Source organism: Oryctolagus cuniculus, chromosome 3, assembly GCF_051225735.1.
Source record: "Oryctolagus cuniculus isolate XC-2025 breed Fujian yellow rabbit chromosome 3, ASM5122573v1, whole genome shotgun sequence".
NCBI lineage: Eukaryota > Metazoa > Chordata > Mammalia > Lagomorpha > Leporidae > Oryctolagus > Oryctolagus cuniculus.
In genome coordinates, this window is record NC_142869.1 from 140253355 (window position 1) to 140274246 (window position 20892).

The window sequence follows — 20892 nt, forward strand, 5'->3', positions numbered from 1 at the left end:
TCTCTGACCAGTGTGTCTCCATTACCATCAGTTATATCCATCCTGAGCCTGGCTATTGGGCAGGGCTCACCAGGGCTGACCGATTGTGCTGTGTCAAATGTAATATGGAAAACAACCTGCAGTTCTGAGCCTATCAGCATGACGGTTGAACGTGGTTGCTTTAATCTCTGCGTTAGAATTCTGATCTCTAGATGTTGTGGACATTGAGCCATTCTTTCCCCTTTCAGAAATACATTTGCTGGGACATCTCTGTACCTCAAGTACCTGGGTGCTCACTTGGAGCTTTACCTGATGTGATTCTTTGCTGTACATTTGGACGTCAACTAAATCCTTTTTTCCGGTCATTTTATAGATCACTATTAGCCACCACATAGGGGCATTGATGATTGTTACAGTTGGAAGGGACTTTGGGGATCAGATAGTCCAGCTCCACTGACTTCCAGGCCAGCAGTGCCTATGTGAAGTGACTGAGGGAAAGATAGTAGGAAGTCATGGTGAGCACACAAAACAAAGTGTAAACACCCTCTGAAGGCATCACGTTAAAAAGTTTATTCAGATACTCTGCTGTCCTCAGAAAACATGTTCTACAGCCACAGCTTACCAATTTGCAATCTCTGTAATCTTTTAACTTTAACAGTAAATTGATCTTCCTGGGAAAGTCAGTGTGAGCATGGATCAGGGACCCAAGATTTCTGAATTCCAATGAACCGGTCAATTAGATATCTAGTTGAATGTCCGCTCTCACCAGACATTTCCATGTACTTATTTATGTATTATGTCTGTACACATACAAAGGCAAATTTGAGGCTCATGACAATGCATATGCATATTAACATATTCATAAGGAGGATAAAATAAAGATATAAACATGTTTAAAACCACAGGGAAAGGGCTAAAAATCTTAGAAGAAGCTTGAGATGAAACATGGCACCCAGACTTAAAAAAGGAGGTAAACAAATGGAATGCATCCTATATCCAAAGAATAAAGAGAAGCTAGGGGGGAGTTTTAACCTGAGCGTGGAGTGTGCAAGGAGGGTCCCACAGTCGAGTCTACATTTTGGAGAGACCTCCCTGATTGCCATGAGTGAAAGCTGCAAGACCATTAAGGAGACGCGGAAGCAGTTGATGTGGGCTCACTGACACTTAGAATGGGAGGGAGTGGACAGAATTCGTATGTGTTTAGGAGATAAAATTAGCAGTGCTGAGAATGGATGTGGCAGGGGCCACAAGGGAGGGGCGTGCTGGTTAAAGGGGATTCCAAGCCTTGGCTTTGCACCTGGTTGGGTGACTGTGCCATTCAGGAAGGTGGAAAACTCTGAGAACAAAGTTTCAAATTAGGGTTGGGGGAGTGGACTGACTTTGAGTTCTGCAAGGTTAGAGGCATAGTCTCATCCACTGATGTCTGTCAGCACCCAGGTGTGTAACAGGTACTCAGTAAATGCTCATTATGTGAATGGATCGTGCTCTCAGACTTAAGCAGACTGAGTTGGAATGTCTGAGATGTTCTGGTGATGCTGTCTGTGAGTATAAGGACTTACGGGGAGCTAAGCAGATGGCATCAGAGGTGGAGATCCTGCAGGATAGAAGTAGAGAGGACCCAGGGCAGAGCTGCAAAGTGCATGAGCCTTTCAAGGTTAGGGAAAGGTCCAGGTGACACCTCGAGTTACGTGGAGGAAATGACAATTGCAGTTTGCGGAGTTAAAGGAAGAAACAGGAAGGTGGCACAGGGCAGTCAAGCAAGATGAGGGCTGGAAACCCCATTGGCTTGAGCAACACGGAGGTCATTAGCGCCTCTAGGGGGAGCTCTCCTGGTGGAGTGTTTGAGGTGGGAGCCGCCTGGGAATGACTGAAGGTTGAGTGGGAGAGGAGCACCAGAGGCAGTAGTTTTGGTGCGGCTGTTTGATCACCTGGAGGTCAGCTCAAGTCCCAGGCAGTTCAGGGAACTGGAATGTGCTTTACCTGAAGTACTCGGATGCTGAGAAACTTCAAGCGTGTTTCTGTGCCTGAGACACAGACACGTCACACCAGTGACTTCTCCAGCGGAGCCAGTGGGAGTGGACATGTGTGTAGTCTGTGCCTCAGCCGCTAGCTGTTCTGAAGTTTCAGCGTCAGGCGAAAACGTGGATTACAAGCTTTTCTGTGTGGGATTCCCTTCCTGGGATAGTTGCTTCCTCAAAGATTGTTGAGGAGCAGATGAGGTGAATGTTATTGTCATTGCCATCCTGAAGTCCCTTTACGCCTGGAGAATTCAGGGGGTGGGGAACACGGGCCCTGCGAGACCTGAGCGGTCATTCGCTCTGGCGCTGCCAAGGACATCACTGATTCCCAATTCAGTGAATTGACAGTGGGCTGCTTTTAAGTTGATGCTTTCGCATGGCCCGTGAATGACGTTATGTCCCCACCCCTGCTGGATGAATGAGAATCCCAGAACAGTCAAGTGTCTTCTGCTGCCGCTGCCAGCCATTCGGCTTCCACCACCAGGTGGGATGCGAGGAGCGTGGGCTGCCAATCTGCGTGGTTGCCCAGCAACAGGAGGAGATGCTGTCACCTGTCTAGGTGTGGGCGCCATGGATCAGCTCAAGGTGCTTGATGAACATGGTGATTACATGGCTCCTCCCTGTGCCCCCTGGAAGCGGTTGTTCAGAATCTGGGAAGCTGGGCTGTCTTTGGAAGCTGAATTTGGAAGAGAAAGGAGGGATAGAGGATGTGATCATCTGGCTATGTAGATAAGTATTGAGAAACAGGATTTGGGTTTCTGGCTACGGCTTACGCTCTTGGTGAAGGATAAAGTGTATCTCACAAAGACCAGAAATAATGTGTCTGGCATGTATGAATCCTACTGAATATGAGGGAAGATGGAGACAAATGTCCAATAATCTGAAAAACTTTTAAAAAATAGATTTTACAAGGAACACCAAGTGTGAAGTAGAAACAGCCATAGTGGAAAAGATACAGAGAGAATATGAAATTTTAATACGAGATTATAACATCTCCTTGCTCTTACTGAGATTTGAAACTGTCTTGCAAGGTGCGCCCTTTGGTGCCATCAACAGTCCTGCAAAGTTTGGGACAAATTCCACAGTGCAATGTATGGATCAACAAATAGGCAGGATTGGAAACACTCCAGGAACAGGACCAACAAGCATTTTTTTTTTTTTTTTTTGGTCATCAAGTGGAAAACCCTAGGTGTTACAGTGGAGGGACCCTTCCTTCCCATGGCTCCCTCTTTTTATATAAAGCAAGTGACTAAAAAGCCTTGTCCTTGGGGGAATAATCAGTCTGCTTGGGACCAGGTAGCCAGAAACCAGGGTTGTCTGGAAGTCAAGCTGCAGAACCTCTGGAAACCCTGGGGCCACACAGAATGTCGCAGCCCCATGCAGGGAAGAAATCCCACATTCCACAGGAAGCTGAACTCGGACACATCCTCTCCTGCTGCGAGAGGGACTCAGCACCCAGCACCCAGGCAATGCTGGCTTGCGGACAGTTCTGCTTGTGGCTCCTCAGATGGCATAGAAGGTGTGGTTGGAATACAGCACAGAAACAATGTATTTTGTTCAACCAAGACAGCTACTCCAATAGATATTTTCAGTGCCTCCCACATTTAGTCAGCTGATGGATCTCACTGATTAAGTTTTCAGGAGTTACGCGAGCCGGTTGTTATGCAGTGATTGTTAGAAATTAAATTACAGATGCACATTTTGCCCAGCAGTTAAGAAACTAGCATTGTGGTGCAGCAGATTAAGCCACCACTTGCTGCACCTGCATCCCCCGTGGGAGTGCTAGTTTGAGCTCTGGCTGCCCTGCACTTCTGATCCAGCTTCTTGCTGATGTGCCTGGGAAGACAGCAGATGAAGCTCAAGTGCTTGGATCCCAGCCACCATGTGGGAGACCTGGATGGAGGTCCTGGCTCCTGGATTCAGCCTAGCCCAGCCCTGGCTGATGCAGGCATTTGGGAAGGGAATCAGGGGGTGGAAGATCTCTCCCTCTGTGTCCCCCTCTCTCTGCCAATCTGCCTTTCAAGTAAATCAATCTATCTTCTTTGAAAAAAATGCCAGTTAAGATGTCCTGTATTTGAGTCCAAGTTCTTGCTCCTGATTCTAGGTTCCTGGGAGGACCATGGGAGGCAGCAACCATAATGACTCAAGTATCTGGGTCCCTGACATCATGTAGGAGACCTCGATTGAGTTCTTGCCTGCTGCCCAGCCCCAGCCATTTCTGGCATTTGGGGAATGAACTAGCAAATAGGATATCTCTATCTGTCAGTAGCTCTCTGGGTCTGTGTGTGTGTGTGTGTGTGAGTGAGTGCACGCATGCATGCACACACATGTATCCCTAAGAATAATTAAAACAAAAGTACTCTTGAATAAATTATATTAAAACACAAAGATAATCAGTGCCCGGAACTCATCACTTTCAAGGATGGCATCGTGTGCAGTAGGCATACTGCTGTGCCTCTCCTCCTGGGTCAGTAGCACTTGGAAGCTTAAAGTCAGCCAAGGCAGAAGTTTCCAATATTCATAAAATCCCTCAAGTGGAGGTGGAGCCCTTGGTCCCAGAGAGGCCGTTGCTGCTGCACACTTGCCTCACACCACTGCACCGGCCCCTGGAGTGCTGCCCCAGGTCATGGTGCTCCAGAACTCCTCCAACTGCTGCTGCCTGCGTGTCTGGGCCAGAGGACATTGTCTGGAAGCTCACTCTGCCCCTGTACATGCATGCTGTAGGCAGGACCTGGCTCCCCCAGGAGCAGCCCAGGATGGATAAATACCCCCAGCTCACTTGACCCTCACACGGGATAATTTTGAGGCGAGTGTTTGAAGTGTTTTACTCTCTTCCCCACAGTTGTTCTACAAGATGAAGTTCCACCTGCCCACTTTAGAATTTCCTATTCTCTCTCTCTCTCTCTTTTTTTTTTTTTTTTTTTTTTTTTTTTTTTTTTTTTAAGCTTGGGTCCCGTTCCTGTCTCACTTCTGTTGTTTCTCACTCTGTTCTTTCTACCTTGCCTCGGGGTCTACTGAAAATTAGGTAAAAGGGAGGAGACCAGTGCTTTCTGGGAGGTGGAAGCATGATGGGAGAACTCTGGGATAGGATTAAGGGCAGAGGCTGAAGTGTGAGATCCTGTGAGACTCTGTAGAAACCAGCCAGCCAGATGGCAGATGTGGATAATGATTTCCTAACAGCCATCGCAGAATTGGCCGAAAAGCAAGACGAGTAGTCATGAGGGACTTCGACTCTATTCACCTAAGTCTCGTGCGGCTGCTGGTAAAAGCAGAGGCTATCCACTTAGAAAACACTTGCTAATAGCCCATTAGAGGCTGTGCTCAGGGGTGGGCACATGCGGTGTTAAATAAGACATTGCCACTGGTTTCAAGGTGCCTGTAGCCTTGCGGGAGCTATCCAGTGTATACACAGATATTCCAAGGTAGAATGCAGTCAGCTCATGGGAGGGAGGTTGAGGGCTTGGATAGAGAGGACGCAGCCAGGAGAGGCGACAGCCAGATGGGAACCTTGAGTTGTTGGAAGAATTTCAACAGGAACAGTTGGAGAGGGATGCTGAGAACCAGGGCCTGAAGCTGGGAAAGCAATCCTTGTATGCCTGTTCTTGGCCACGTGAAGGTGTGCAGCACCGTGGAGCCAGAGGAGAGCCTGGAGAGGCAGGTTGTGGAGGCACGCATGGAATCCTGGGGAACTGTGGCTAGCTGGAGAGAGTGCTTAGGATACAGAGCAACTAGGTGGGCACATGGGGTCTGATCCCCTGGCCAGCAGCTTCGGAGGAGTTTTTATAAACTCAACAGGGTCTTTACACAATCGATCTTAATATCTATTGTAATTTTTTGAGGTGAGGGATAAAGGGAGAGAGGAGAGAGAGAGAGAGAGAGAGAGAGAGAACTGATCAGCTTTGATTTCAAAAGGTGCTGGCCTTGTGGCATAGTGGGTAAAGCCACTGCCTGTGACACCTGCATCCCATATGGGCACTGGTTCATGTCCCAGCTGCTCCACTTCTGATCCAGCTCTCTGCTAATGGCCTGGGAAAGCAGTGGAAGATGGCTCAAGTGCTTGGACCCCTGTTACCCACATGGGAGACCCAGAAGAAGCTCCTGGCTCCTGGCTTCAGCCTGGTTCACCCCTGGCCATTGCAGCTATCTGGGGAGTGAACCAGCAGATGGAAGATTTCTCTCTCTGTGTCTCCCTCTCTTTCTCTGGAACTTTGACTTTCAAATATGTAAATATCTTTTTTTAAAAGGACAGAGAGACTAGATTTTTAACATTCTCATCACATACTCACACACAAGTTGGTGAGTGATGGATATGTTAATTAGCCCGACTGAATCCTTCTTTAATGTATACATAAACCAAAACATCACATTGTACTCTATAAATAGATATAATTATTGTTTGTCAATTAAGAATCTTTTTTTAAAAAAAGACAGGAAGAGAGACACACAACTGAGGACATAAGAAAGAGTGCTTTTAGGAAGCCCAAATGCATAACAAACTGAAATGTGGAGGGAATAGACACTGCTTGGTATAACAGGCTGAACGTGGTCCCCTAACCCTCCCCCCCCCCCGATTTCTCCTGTTGAAGCCGTAATCCCAGCACCTTTGAATGTGACTGTATTTAGAGATAAAGTCTTCAGGTGGCCTAATCTGCTGTGACTGATGTCCTTATAAGAGGAAGAGATTTGGACACAGACATACACGCACATAGACAAAAAGCACAGCCAGGGTGCAGAGAGAAAGCAGCCGAGGAGCGAGGCTGTGGAAGAAAGGAAATTTAGGACCTTTGATCTTAGATCTCTAGCTTCCAGCAGCATGAGACAATACACTGGTGGTGCTGCAGACATCCTGTCTGTGCTGCTTCGCTATATGGCAGCTCCAGCAAGCTAGTACTGTCGGTGTGAGGTGAGCAAAGAACCGGGCTGTGGCTTGGGGCGGATGTTGCAGTGAGTCCATTTTCCTCAAGTTCTGTGTCTTCCGGCTCATCTGTGGGCTAACATTTACCTGTAACCCCAAAATCGATACAAACTCTGATGCACAGAGCAGTGAAAAACTCGAGTTGCCAGGTGTGCTTCTCCGAAGCCGAGGCCAGACGCTTTCCTTGGTGGGTCAGCTGTCAGAACATAAACAGGTGTTCTTTTCTCAGTAATCACGCCATGTTTTTGTTTTTCCACAAAAGTGGTCCCATAGTGTAAGGCTGCAATGCCAAAGACTGTCAAGTGCCTGACAGAGAAGATATTAGTGTCAGATTAGCTTTGGTTAGTCCTGGGCTGTGCTGCTGCTGGTTAAGCTTGAGTTCAATGTTAGTAAATCAACAATACTCATATATATATTAAACAAGGTGTCTTTAAAAAGAAACACACTAGAACAAAGTTACGTATTGGTCAACTGATGAAAATTGATCAGCTGGAAAAAAACCAGAAGCTTGCAGGAACCTAACCTTACATATGCCCCAGAGTGATTGTTTAGTGCTAATTCAGTGTCCGTGATGACCTGGTAGCACACAGCTGCTGCACACAATGGCAATGCATTGCATGATGTCGGAGGATTGGGGGAAGTCTACACTTTCAACTTCTGTTCTTACCTTCTCCATCAAGGTTACACCAAGGGAAAAATGTAGAACACAAGGACCCTTAGAGAAGAACTGAAGCTCCAGGTAGGTAGTGAGCTTACCTAAACTGTGGTAGTGAGCACAGTTCTGCAGCTGTGGTGTAGACGATTTTCCACATGGTCGCTGAGTGCTAGTCCACTGTTTGATGAAGAGCAGAGAACTACGATGGGGATTCCGGCATCCACAGACTGTTTATCTTGGTGTTGGTTCCGTACTAAATTCTAGCAATTCCCATGACCCAGTAGCCATCAGAGGAGAGAGGAAGCTCCAGCAAGCTTCCCCGCAGCAGTGTGTGTCAACCTTATCCCCTCACTTCCAACTATTTTCGTTTCGTTTTTTGATGTTGAAATCATACTAGATATAACCCTGGCTAAACACTCCTTAACAATAACCTGCCAAATTCAGGAAATGTTTAGCTCCTTTTCTCTACTACGAATTCACGGTCAGAATAACCATCGGCCCAGGTTGCAGAGAACAGGGCTCTGCCACTGTCCTCTGGAGCCCACCCTCGATCTGCTGCAGCCTGGGCCACCCATCCTCTTCCTGTGTTTGTGTCAGGCCTCATCAGTCTGAGAAAATTTACTGACACACAAGAAGTCTCCTAAGATTGGAGGTCCCGTTGCAGCCTCATCTTGTTAAACATCATTTGAAGAGGAGGAGAGAAGGATGGTGTAATAAAAGGCCAAATGCCTATTTACTGTGGTGGAATTCTTAATAGGGTCTCAATTCAATTCAGCTGCGATTTTTAGCCCACCTGGATAGCCTGTATTTGAAATTCTGTTCCCCGGGAGCTATCAGTCTGGTGTTCTTTGTATCATGACACATGAGTTAAACATTGAGTCTTGGGGGTGACACTGATTGCCCAGAGTCAGAATCCCTGGGGACCAGGAATCCGAATTTTTCAAACTTCATAGGTGAGAGGAAGTTTTAGTTATAAAAGTAAAAGGACATTTGGGAGAATTTGGTTGACCAGCGGTCCTATGAAATCTCTCCCTCTTTTTCACTCTGCCATTCAAATAAATAAGCACATCATTCAGAGAACCCATTATTTAAAAATAGTAATTGTAATGCTCAGGTTGGCACTTATTACAAAATGAGTCCCTCTGTGTTGACTAGATAGTTCAACTGACATTTTAAATTCTGTTTGGAACGGTGGTTTAAGCATGTCTGTATACAAATACTTGCAAGCAAAACATATGACTTTGTCATCAACAAGTCAAAACCAAGTGTGTGCCAAGGCTAGTTTAAGATTTGCTGAGAAATCTGGTACCAGGAGCGGAGGATTCGCACAGCTGCAGTGCATACTCAGTCCTTTGTAAAAAACCTTTCCTGGGCCCAATCTGTAGATAAGTGATCACTTAACTTTGTCCTGTCCTCCTGGGGCTTAAGACATTTCCTGAAGATTATTCACACCTGGAGCTTCTCTTATCGTCATCATCGGGAAAATTGTCTTACAGCTAAATTCAAAATGCAAATTTAGACTTAACTGCCAGAGATTTTGTTGCTTTAAGAAGGATTGAAAGACTCACGGTACTAAGTGCCATGTTGTAGAATAAAAAGTGCAGCATTTCCCATCTTCCCCATAGGGGAAATATTACGTATATACAATTTGCCATTACACATGTTAGCTGTGCCTGTGGAGTTGGCCAAATACCTCTGTCAATGGAAATGCCACTTAAATGACATTCTTAGAGAGTGATTAGCCTAAAATTTTAGCAAAGCATTCAATTGTGTATGAGAAGAACAATTAGCTGAGCATTTCTGCCCTACCATTTAATTAACATTGTTTTGTGAGTTTCAAGGTTAGAGGTAGCACTTTTGGATTTAGTGAATTGGATTTTGAGACATGGAATCAAGATTCTGCTGAAAAAGGACATGCAAACTTATTCAAGTGTTATTTTTATAAGCACACAGATGGTTCACCATTATATTCCTAGAGCCGAGAGTAGCACTTTATAAATATTTATTTAATAAGTTAGTTGAGCCTTACACATGTACAAAATAAGTGAGAATTTTTTGTCTTACCTAAATTAGTTACTAGATAGTTTTATAGCTTGTTTAATCTTATGTGTAATATATTCAGTATGTAGTTAAAAATGAATTATATTGCCAGCGCCGCTGCTCACTAGGCTAATCCTCCGCCTTGCGGCGCCGGCATACCAGGTTCTAGTCCCGGTCGGGGCGCCGGATTCTGTCCCGGTTGCCCCTCTTCCAGGCCAGCTCTTTGCTGTGGCCAGGGAGTGCAGTGGAGGATGGCCCAAGTGCTTGGGCCTTGCACCCTATGGTACCTGGCTGCTGCCATCGAATCAGTGCAGTGCGCCAGCCGCAGTGCGCTGGCCACTGCGGCCATTGTAGGGTGAATCAACGGCAAAAGGAAGACCTTTCTCTCTCTCTCTCTCTCACTGTCCACTCTGCCTGTCAAAAATAAATAAATAAATAAATAAAAGAATTATATTTTGATTTTCGGTTGTTGCTTGTAATTAGTTTAAGTATACTGAAAGGAACATACAAAAGTACCAAAAAGGCATACTATGGAAAACCATATTAAAACTTGTAATGTGTTTAAAACGATACTGAATTTCACTATGTCTCATAGGAATTCTAGTAGTTACTAATACTGGCCTAGCCACTTTACTTCACAAATGTAGCAGGTATGTGACCTGCATGTGAGTACCAGCAGTGTCACCGTTGCCATGTTATTGAACAACCCTAGAGTCTCTGCAACTGTGAAGATACTTCAAACGTGTAGGGGTGGCACCGTGGCACAGTGGGTTAATCCTCCACCTGCGGCACTGGCATCCCATATGGGCGCCGGTTCTGGTCCCGGATGCTCTTCTTCCAGTCCAGCTCTCTGCCTGGGAAAGCAGTGGAACATGGTCCAGGTGTTTGAGCCCCTGCACCTGCATGGGAGACTGGAAAGAGGCTCCTGGCTCCTGGCTTCGGATTGGCAAAGCTCTGGCCCTTGCAACCATTTGGGGAGTGGGCCAACAAAGGGAGGACCTTTCTGTCTGTCTCTGTCATTGTCTGTAACTCTACCGCTCAAATAAATAAATAAAATCTTAAAAAAAAAAAAAAAACCCACAACATTTGTAATGGAATGTTGGACTAGAATCCAAAGCATATATTTGTATTTTGAGCCACTTGGCACTGTTGGATTTGCTCTGTGATCTGTGACATGGGTTTAAGTTTTCTTTAGTTACCTTCATTCAAAACCACATTTTGGGGGGATGAGGGAGGCATTTCATGTGAACAAGAAAAAAAATCCAAGCAAACATAATAGAAACCGAATAAAGACTGGCTATTTTGGTTGTGTAGAAGCTTAAACACCTGAGTATATTGGGGTAAAAGTCACACGTGCATTTACTCTCTAGACATCTTGGTATTTTTTTGTAACATATTTACAAATACAAGCTTATGAGAGTTACTAGGCTTATTTTTCTCAACCTAGAAAACCTTAGTTAACATCCATGTCTCAAAAGAAGAACACTCTTAGAATGTCAGATAAAAGGTTGGGGTAAATAAGTGTTCCACAATGATTTCTTTTAAGGCTATTTTTCTCTGCTTAAATTTTACCAAGTTTTAATGAGTTGTAGACATGATCATCTTTTCTTTAAAAAAGACAAGAAACAAAAGGGTAAAAACTGCTGAAGACCCGAACACTGCATTCCTATTCACATGACGTTAATAATTTATGGAGTGCAGGACCAACAATATGAAATTTTCATGTGTGAGTATCATCCGGCCTCGAATAAATGTAACGCATGACAAACAAGGTCAGAGACAAATCACAAAGACCATTCTTGGCTGCGCTTCTCTAAATAATAATAATGAAATGCCATTAAGAAAAAAACACTTTAATCTAAGAAACTAAATGATATCATCACTGTTTATATGAAAACAATTTTTTTTAAAGTTCAGAATTAAGTTGTAAAAGCCAAAAGTGGGTGATGGAAAGAAAATCCTTCCAGCCGTCAGTGCAGTTGGGACTAGAGAGAGGGTGGAACACTGCACAATTACGTTTTTTCTTCTTAAATTCAAGATCACTGGTTAAGGAATTTGTGTTTGGGATCCACTGAACCATCTCTGGGAGATTTCAGAAAGATTATTTGAGACCTCATTCCAAGTGAGAGGTCTAAGGATAGTCTAACTATTGAATTTCACCTGAACGAGATACGTGAGATTTCACCCCAAGGTTCACATTTTCAGAAGTACTGAGGGAGTGTGTGTGTGTGTGTGTGTGTGTGTGTAGGGGGAAGGGGGTTGGGAACTGAGGCATAATGAAACAGGAAGAAAAGGCAAGGTGGATACACAGAGGAAGAGGAAGATTTATATTCACCAAATGCTGTCATTTGAACCTCCATAGGGCTTAATTTTAAAATAATAAATTCACAAGCACATTTGACTGTTCCCGTTTTATCTCCTAAGCAGAACTCAAAGGAGGGAAAATCTCAGATCTCCTTTTATTACGGGTGGTGCCGGCAGATAAGACCTAGACACGACGTGTGGCTCATCTAAATCTCTGGCTCTGTAATAAATATATTGTAATGGGGCTCTGCGGAGTTGCTGGATCCCTGCCCCAGCCAGCGGAGGGAATACCTCAGCCCCTGGGAAGCGTCTGAATCTATCCTTCAATTTCCCATAGGATGTGCCTTCTGCACCTGCCACACTTCCTGGATCCTGCTTGGTGGAGGGGAAGGTAGAGGCCTTTGCTCTCTGGGCTCCCTCTGCCCTCAGAAGTGAGCTGGCCATGGGCTCTTTGACCTTTGGTTTTGATGTTCAGCTCCGTTCTCAACATCACACTGCATTTAGTCCTCCCTGGGGTCCATTCCCCTGCTTCCACTGACCCCTCAAGGAACAGCTCAGATGTGTATAGAATGAGAAAGAAGAGTAATAGTAATAATAACCAGAACAAATGGCTGTGATAATAACTGGTGCAAGCATGCATCAGGACAGCCTGCTGGGTGCATGGCAGGAGACTCCCCATGTACTGGAGCTCAGGTGCTCCACTGCCCCACTGCTTTCCAAGTGAGGACTGAGCCTCTGTCACCCTGCAGGCTGCTTATTTACTGCAGGGCCATGCAGGATGGGGAGCACAGCTTCCATGTCTTCGAGCCACCTTTCACGTGCCGGTTCAGTCGTGTTACCTTACCCACCCACGCCGTTTGTCTCTGCTTTCTTGTGGGTAAAAGAATATAATAATAGCACTTATCTCAAAGGCTTAGTGAAAAGATGACATCATAACCATGGCAGGCTTATGAGAGGATTTGGCATTTAGTGCTTAAGTATTGTTTCACTGTTAAGCCCAAGTTGGTAAAGAGTCCTTAGAGATGACCCAGGCCATCAGGTAATGAAGACTTGTGGACGTGGGAAACAGTGACTGTGGTGCTGTTAACATGGCTTCTCCAGAGATGGATGGATGGGAGTCTTTGCCCGGTGGGCAGGCAGGGCCATCCTCATCATGCCCCTCATCATCAGCTGTAGAAACAAATAGATCAGGCAGGAATGATCTCTCTCTGCTCATCACATAAGGCTGGCCCAAGTCCATTAGTTTCTGGTGTAATGATTTAAGCTCCGTGTGTCCAGTTCATGACCACAGGTTCATGCCTCCACTCCATGTGTGTGTACCTCCACTCATTTCTTCTACATACCTGCATGGTTCTTTCTTGCTTTGCTGCTGTTGACTTGGGAATGTTTTAGTTCAAATGCCTGACTCAATATCTGAAAACTGCCCAAAGCCATGGCACAATGGAATTAATATAGGCACTGAGAATTATTTGGAGGTCATGTTCTCCCAGAGGTTTTGAACGGAAATTGTGATGTATTTTGCAATGGTCTCTCTATAGCACCCAGAGTTAGCGGTGCTTTAACTAAAGAAGAATCTGTAATTGAACACGCGGTGTTGATATGATTTTCCAGCAAAGAAGCTCGGTTTATTTCATTTTCTGAGCAATACGTTTGTTCCTCAGGCTATTTAATCTGTCCTGTATTCAAAAGGCAAATGAGTTTCTGTTCATAAGGCAAAATGTGATGAGTTTTTAAGATATTGATAATATTGGATTCTGCTGGTGTTTCTCATCTTTAAAATATATAAAATTAAGAGATGAGAACTCTGTAACTGATGCACCATCACCAACACGTAAATACAAACATCCTCTGATGTTTGTCATGGACAAAAGACGGAGGCATCACTTCAAATATGATCGCTTTCTTGTTTTTGCACATAGGAAAGGCCTTTTGTATCAGGTAGTGATAGCATACACTTGAGCTGATCACAATTTAATGGACCATAGAGCGGTTGTAGGCCAGAAGGTTTAGGAGCAAATGCAAACAGCATTAACTGTCTAAATTTATTTTCTTCCAGACTTTGATCTTGTAGTGATTTTCTGCAAGAATGGTATTAGGGTCTTGTTGGGAACATTTAATGGAAGCTATTATAGATGATAACTGACTCTGTAATTAGTCATTTCAAGACACAGGCGCTCTCTGAGCCGCTGATAAGAATTGAATTGTGTCCTACATCATGTTTTCATTGTGCTGCCACAATCCACAAATCCATATGCATGGTCTCCCGGTGCTAAGCTCATTGCCAGTTCCGCACAGATGGGGAGGAGATAGGCATACCCTCTCAGCCTCTCCTCGCTCCTTATTTCTTATTTGAGGGAATGGTGTAGTCAACTTCAGAGTATGGTAACGGCATAAGGTATCTTGGTGACAAAAATTATCCACAGATTAGTCTCATCTGCACAGAAACGGTGTGGGTGTATTCACGCACAAAGTATAGGAAAGAAAGAAAGACTGTTAGGCTCTCATAGAAACTCAACTGACATTTCCTCAGACATTTCTGATTTCTGATTCACTTATACTGCACTATAGTATGCTCGTCTATACCAGAAAGAAACATTGCATTTTTTTATTGTTTTGCTCCAGGGGAAAAATATTTGATTTTTTGTACATCCGCCTGAAAACCACTAGGCTTTTCCTGTGGAAAGAACTTAGTTTTCACACTTTTTGTGACACTGGCTACATTAATTTGTTCCTCCGTGCTGATTTATGTTGTCACAGATGTTTCTGTGTGATTGGATGTGGTCAGATCAGACTGCATGAGAGATGGTAGTTGAGCCCCCAGCTAAAGAATGAGGGTGATTTTAGCAAAAGGTTACTGTGGACATCACTCTAGGCGAGAGCTCCTTCCAGAGAGAATCCAGCAGGCAGGGGAGTAGAGAACATGATCTATTCTTTTTTTTTTTTTTTTTTTTTTTTTTTTTTTTTTTTTTTTTGATATGGTTTAACCATATCAAACAGTATTTACTGCCAACTTGGGGAAACTGGACTGGAGAGATTGGTCATGGTGACAACCCGAGGGTCTGGGAAACCACCTTGAAGACTTAGGGTTTTCATCGACAAACCATGGCACAACAGAGATATTTGTCGAACAAGAAATGTTGTGATCTGATAAGACATATTTGCTGTCTGGTTATAGATAGTAATAGTAATATACATGCCTTTGGTTTTCTTCCCTTAAATGTACTGGAAAGCACAAAATTCTATTTGTAATCCATAAGATTGATATTTTGCTCTATGATTGAAGTAGCTATCTCTATTTATAAGATTTTAATGAGAAAACATGGAAGAGATAGAAATTGACCCCAAGATGGGGTGGGGAGTCTCCTGGGGAATAATTTTACAAATTTTACTGTGAAAATTCGTGAAAGCATCAATAGAAATAGATCAAATGGCAGAGTGAATTGTTAAGTAGGTTTTTACCTGTTTAAAGTTAACAAATTATGATTTATTGATTTTTACATAAACTTTTTGTGTCTAAAATGGGTAACTGGTAGGTCCTTTGCAATAGTGGCAATATGTCTGAATTTTGAATAGCTAGAACTGATAGGATGTCAGAGTTTATAAATATAAACCCTTTTGTCAATGATATTTCGTTCTAAATATCATTTTGCCTTTTAGTTAATAAAAACAAAATTACAGCCCTGATGCCTTTCCTGGCTTGTGGAGGGTATTCAGTGTTTCTGTCTACATACCAATTACCTAACTTGGTTAGTTCATGAGGTGTGAATACATTACGTACTTTCTAGTGCATTGTATTATATTTTTAAATATTTATTTATTTGAAAGAGTCACAGAGAAAGAGCAAGTGGGAGAGACAGATCTTCCATCTGTTCCTTCACTCTCCAGATGGCCCCAAGGCCACAGCTGGGGCAGGCCTAGGCCAGGAGCTTCATCCGCTATGTGGGTGGCAGGGACCCAAATACCTGAGCTGTCGTCTGCTGCTTTCCCAGGGCATTAGCAGGGGGCTGGATCGGAAGTGGAACAGCTTGGGACACCAAGTGCTGCCCATGTACAATGCTGACATCATAGGTGGCAGCTTTATCTGCTATGCCACAATGCCAGCCCTCCATTGTTTCTTATTATTTGAATTAGTTTGCTCATTATAAATGAATTTATAATAAAATTTTCACCCCAATTTTTTGATACAGTATTTTTCTTACATGAAATTTAAAAGACTAGTATGAGGGAGCTTCAAAATGTTTATGGAAAATGATGCAAAAATATTTTGAGATCTACACATACTTGTCTTCAAAAAGTCCATGAAACTGCATATTATTAAAAAAAACTATGCAGATTTCAAAATTTTATGCACCAAAGTAAACTCACCTTTTAACTTCATTTTTCCATATTTTGAAATCCCCATGTACAACAAATATCTGTATACTTGCTGCCTAGACTTAGCAATTGTTAAATTTTATGATAATCTTCTTTAAATGAGAATTATAGTAACAATGATTAGAGCATTTGGCTGATAATCTTGGGAAGGGCATAGAGATTTTGTTTGCTCACTGGGTTTAGTAAGTACTGGTTAACACGTGTGGCTCAGCAGTTGTCTTGTGAAAGGTAGTTCAGATAGAAAATTTTCATGTAATTTTTCCTCATCCTTATAGACTTGAATTTCTCTTTGAACTGTAACTTCTACTTATGCATATATATATTTCATATATATATTTTTTTGACAGGCAGAGTGGATAGTGAGAGAGACATATATAAATTATTTCATAATAATATAATATAAATATATAATATATATAATATAATATATAATATAAATATATTTCATATATTTTTAAAAGTCACATTTTAAAACGGCAGTAGTTTTCGGATATTTTGAACTATGTAGTTTGGAACCATACCATTCTGAATAAGAATTATTCAGATAATTTTTATTCTTATTCTTATATTCTAATAAGAATTAGAAAATAACCCCACAAATCCGTAGTGGGAATTAATACTGTGTATGTTAGTTGGTAACTGATTACAGTGATTGTTAGTTATCTGTTTACTTGAGGGGGAGAGGGAGAAAGAGACTGATCTTCTGTTTACTGGTTGTAATGGAAGACCGCGCAAATGTCTGCAAGCAGTCAGGGTGAGGCCAGCTCAAAGCCAGGAGCGAGGGCCTCAGTCTGGCTGTGCCCTGTGGGTGGCAGGGGCCCAGTTACTGAGCCGTCACCTGCTGCCTCCTGGGGTGTGCCATGGCAGGAAGCCGGAATCCAGAGCAGAGCTGGGACTCTAACGCAGGCACTCCAGTGGGGAGTGGGCACCCCTAGCAGCGACCTAACAGCTGTCCCAAACATCGCCCCAGGACTGCATATTTTACATTATGCAAATGGATGTATTGATAGCTGTACACTCTCTTGACTCATGTACAGTTTGCTTATTTACTTAAAGATTTAAAGATTTATTTATTTACTTGAAAGTCAGAGTTACACAGAGAGAGAGGAGAGAGATAGAGACAGAGAGGTCTTCCATCCGCTGGTTCACTCCTCAATTGGCCACAATGGCCGGAGCTGCACCGATCCGAAGCCAGGAGCCAGGAGCTTCTTCCTGGTCTCCCATGCGGGTGCAGGGGCCCAAGGACATGGGCCATCCTCCACTGCCCTCCTGGGCGACAGCAGAGAGCTAGATCGGAAATGGAGCAGCCAGGACTCAACTGGTGCCCACATGAGATGCTGGCACTGCAGGAGGCAGCTTTAACCGCTGTGCTACAGTGCCAGCCCCCAGTTTGCTTATTTAAATAGTAGATTACACTTATCTCTGTCTTCCTTAGTTTCATCAATGGGCTTATATTATGGTAATGAGAGCTTGAAGTATTCCTTCTAGTTCATGTGTGCATTAAAATAATTTCACTTCCCCAAGTGAGGGTTTTGATTTTTTTCAGTCGTAATCATATTAGTGCTGTGTCTGGTAAACTTCTTTAATTGATCACAAGTTACTTTTCAGCCTTCAAAGTTGTAGATGATTTCAGTTGTCTGGAAGGGAGCAGGTTGCAGATTTAAGTGACGAGCTAAGACTGGAGAAGCCAAAATAGAGCTTGAGGGATGAGTCCCAGGGAAACTAGGGAAAAGACAGGTCAGCCAGCGCACAAGGGAAGGGAAAGAGCCAGTGCACATTTGAATCAGATGCTGCTTTCTGGAAAAGAATCACGGAGGCAGTAGGAGGCAAGGGGAGGGGAGAAGTCTCAAGTGAAAACCAGACCCATGAAGTCTGGGGACACAGAATTACACAGCTCACAGTAGCTGTGGAGCACCTCGGTGGGGTGCATTGGATGCATTGTACCTGGGATTGTTGTTGTTTTTTAATTGTGACAGGTTATCCAGAGGCTGCAGTACAGGCCAGTGGGAGCATGGAGTGAAAGGGACAGGGCTGGTAGAGAGAAGGCTCTGAGGGCGCTGGTTCCAATGCCCGTGGGCTCACTGCATGCTCTGGTCAGCAGAAGCAGGGGGCTGCAGACATCCCGAGACGTCCTGTCGGGGGGGTCCCAAGCAGTGGCTGATGTTTTTAGAAACACAGAAATGGGGCCCCTTGTCTTGCTGAGTCCAGGGGAGCCTGGTGCTCAGGAGGCCGTGTGCTAAATCCCACCAGAGCCTGGCCAACACTTCTTCTTTCTTGGGAAGAGACTGATTGCCAGTTCACATACGGATTACACGTCACATCTGTTTAAGAAAGGAAAACAGGAGCTTATTCTGCAGTGTCCAGACAGTAGCATTTTTTCCAAGGCCAATGCCCATTTGTTTCCCCCTAAGAAATACTCAGCATTTCCGACTGTAGCAAGCACAGGAACAGATTATCATCTGGGGAGATTTTTCTTTAGATGACTTCTGTAAACACACAGCATGTGACAACCTGTGTAGGCACATTGCCCTGCCTTTGTACAGATGTCTTGAACTTGACTTTAAGTCAGTTGCTGTCTGCATTGATCCATCTTGCCCTCTGCAGAACATGGTGCCTATTTAAATAGCCAACTTTTCTTTTTTTTTTCTCCATTTGGATTTTCCAAATAGGATTCATCTGGCATACACACTGCTCCCCTGGAGAGGAGCTGAAAATAGCCAACTTCACATTGCTTTTGAATGACTGAGTGATAATTTGTTAATAACTCACTAACTGCTTATTGAGCATGGAAAAGTATCTAGAATTATTCTAGGCACTTGAGATAGGTCAGTGAGCAAAGCATTGAAGTTACAGCGGTGGTGATTGCCTTGTTTGGACTGGGGTTGATGGCACATGTAAGGGTGGCCAGGACACAGTGGTCAGCGATCAGGAAGTCGCTTTGTTCTAAACCCTGCTTGGTGGGAACACAGAAGCCATTGAAGCACTTTCTGATTTTAGTCAAGATTAACTCAACTGACTCAAAAGAAGGAGGCATCAGAAAATCAGCTCTGTAAGTCTGGGTATGGAGACTGTGATGGGGATATATTTCTGTGGATGGTGATGTTTCGATTTAGATGATGTGGTTGCCCCAAGAGCCCCCAGCCGACAGGTAGCAGATGAGGGTCCCACCCTCGAGCTATGTCCACTGTGCCCTGTGCCCTGGGATCAGTCAGCTCCCCACAACCTCTGGTTCGCCTTCTCTCTCTCTCTCTCTTTTTTTTTTTTTGGACAGGCAGAGTGGACAGTGAGAGAGAGAGACAGAGAGAAAGGTCTTCCTTTGCCGTTGGTTCACCCTCCAATGGCCGCTGTGGCCGGCGCACCGCACTAGTCCAAAGCCAGGAGCCAGGTGCTTCTCCTGGTCTCCCATGGGGTGCAGGGCCCAAGCACTTGGGCCATCCTCCACTGCACTCCCAGGCCACAGCAGAGAGCTGGCGTGGAAGAGGGGCAACCGGGACAGAATCTGGTGCCCTGACCGGGACTAGAACCCGGTGTGCCGGCGCCGCAAGGCGGAGGATTAGCCTAGTGAGCTGCAGCACCGACCTCGCCTTCTGTCTTATAACAGTGATTTCTGCTCCTTCCCTTTTCTTTAAGTACTCTTCATATGTATGGGTAATCTGGGAGAATTATTAACCAAGGGTTAATAATGTCCCCCCTTGCCCCAGCTGTTTCTTACTTTGTCACTTGGGGTCTGAGGTTAACAGAGAAAAACCAAGTGAGAATCATGTGACCAGCTTCAGTGTTTTTTTTTTTTTAAGATTTTTATTTTAGTTATTTGAAAGAGTTACAGAGAGAGGTAGAAATAGAGACAGGAGAGGTCTTCCATCCGCTGGTTCACTCCCCAGATGGCCACAATGGCCGGAGCTGCACTGATCTGAAGCCAGGAGCCAGGAGCTTCCTCCAGGTCTCCCACATGGGTGCAGGGGCCTAAGGGCTTGGGCCATCTTCTACTGCTTTCCCAGGCCATAGCAGAGAACTGGATAGGAAGAGGAGCAGCCAGGACTAGAACCGGTGCTGATATGGGATGCCAGTGCTTTAGGCCAGGGCTTTAACTCACTGTGCCACAGCGCTGGCCCCACCAGCTTCACTGTTTTCAGATGATACCAGAAGGTTCTGTTTGAGGCTCTTAATCACTTTGTGCTATAAACTCATCATTTGTATGTGGGGATAGGAGTAGCCCTCCCTTCACAGATTCACTTTGACATTGAAATGACGTCAGACCTGTAAACTATTTAGCTCAGTGCCTAGCTGGAAAGTTTACTTGTGGTTTATATGCCTATTATTTTTCATTAAGGATGAGAAGGCGATTTATTCCAATGCCCAATGCCATTTAGGATAGCAGGATGTCAGACTGTTCTGTTGACAGAGGTGTCTTGTTTTATGCTTTGTAACATGCGTGTTTCAGGCCGTTTAGCTCTCCTCATTGGAGTTCCTAGAGGTTCACTGAAACATTTTCATCAAAGTTAATAGGACTGTAGCCACTCTCCTTGTTGTCCCCACCCATGATGACAGCCTTGTACTGGCATGACCAAAATCATGTCCCCCCACCCTCCCCCCATCCCAGCTGCTTC

The 20892-nt window shown here is 44.4% G+C and overlaps 1 protein-coding gene across 2 annotated transcripts in view; it reads left to right on the forward strand.

Annotated features, from left to right (window-relative positions):
* Positions 1 to 20892, forward strand: part of RELN (reelin) — a 539369-nt gene that overhangs the window by 54674 nt on the left and 463803 nt on the right. The window lies entirely within an intron of this gene.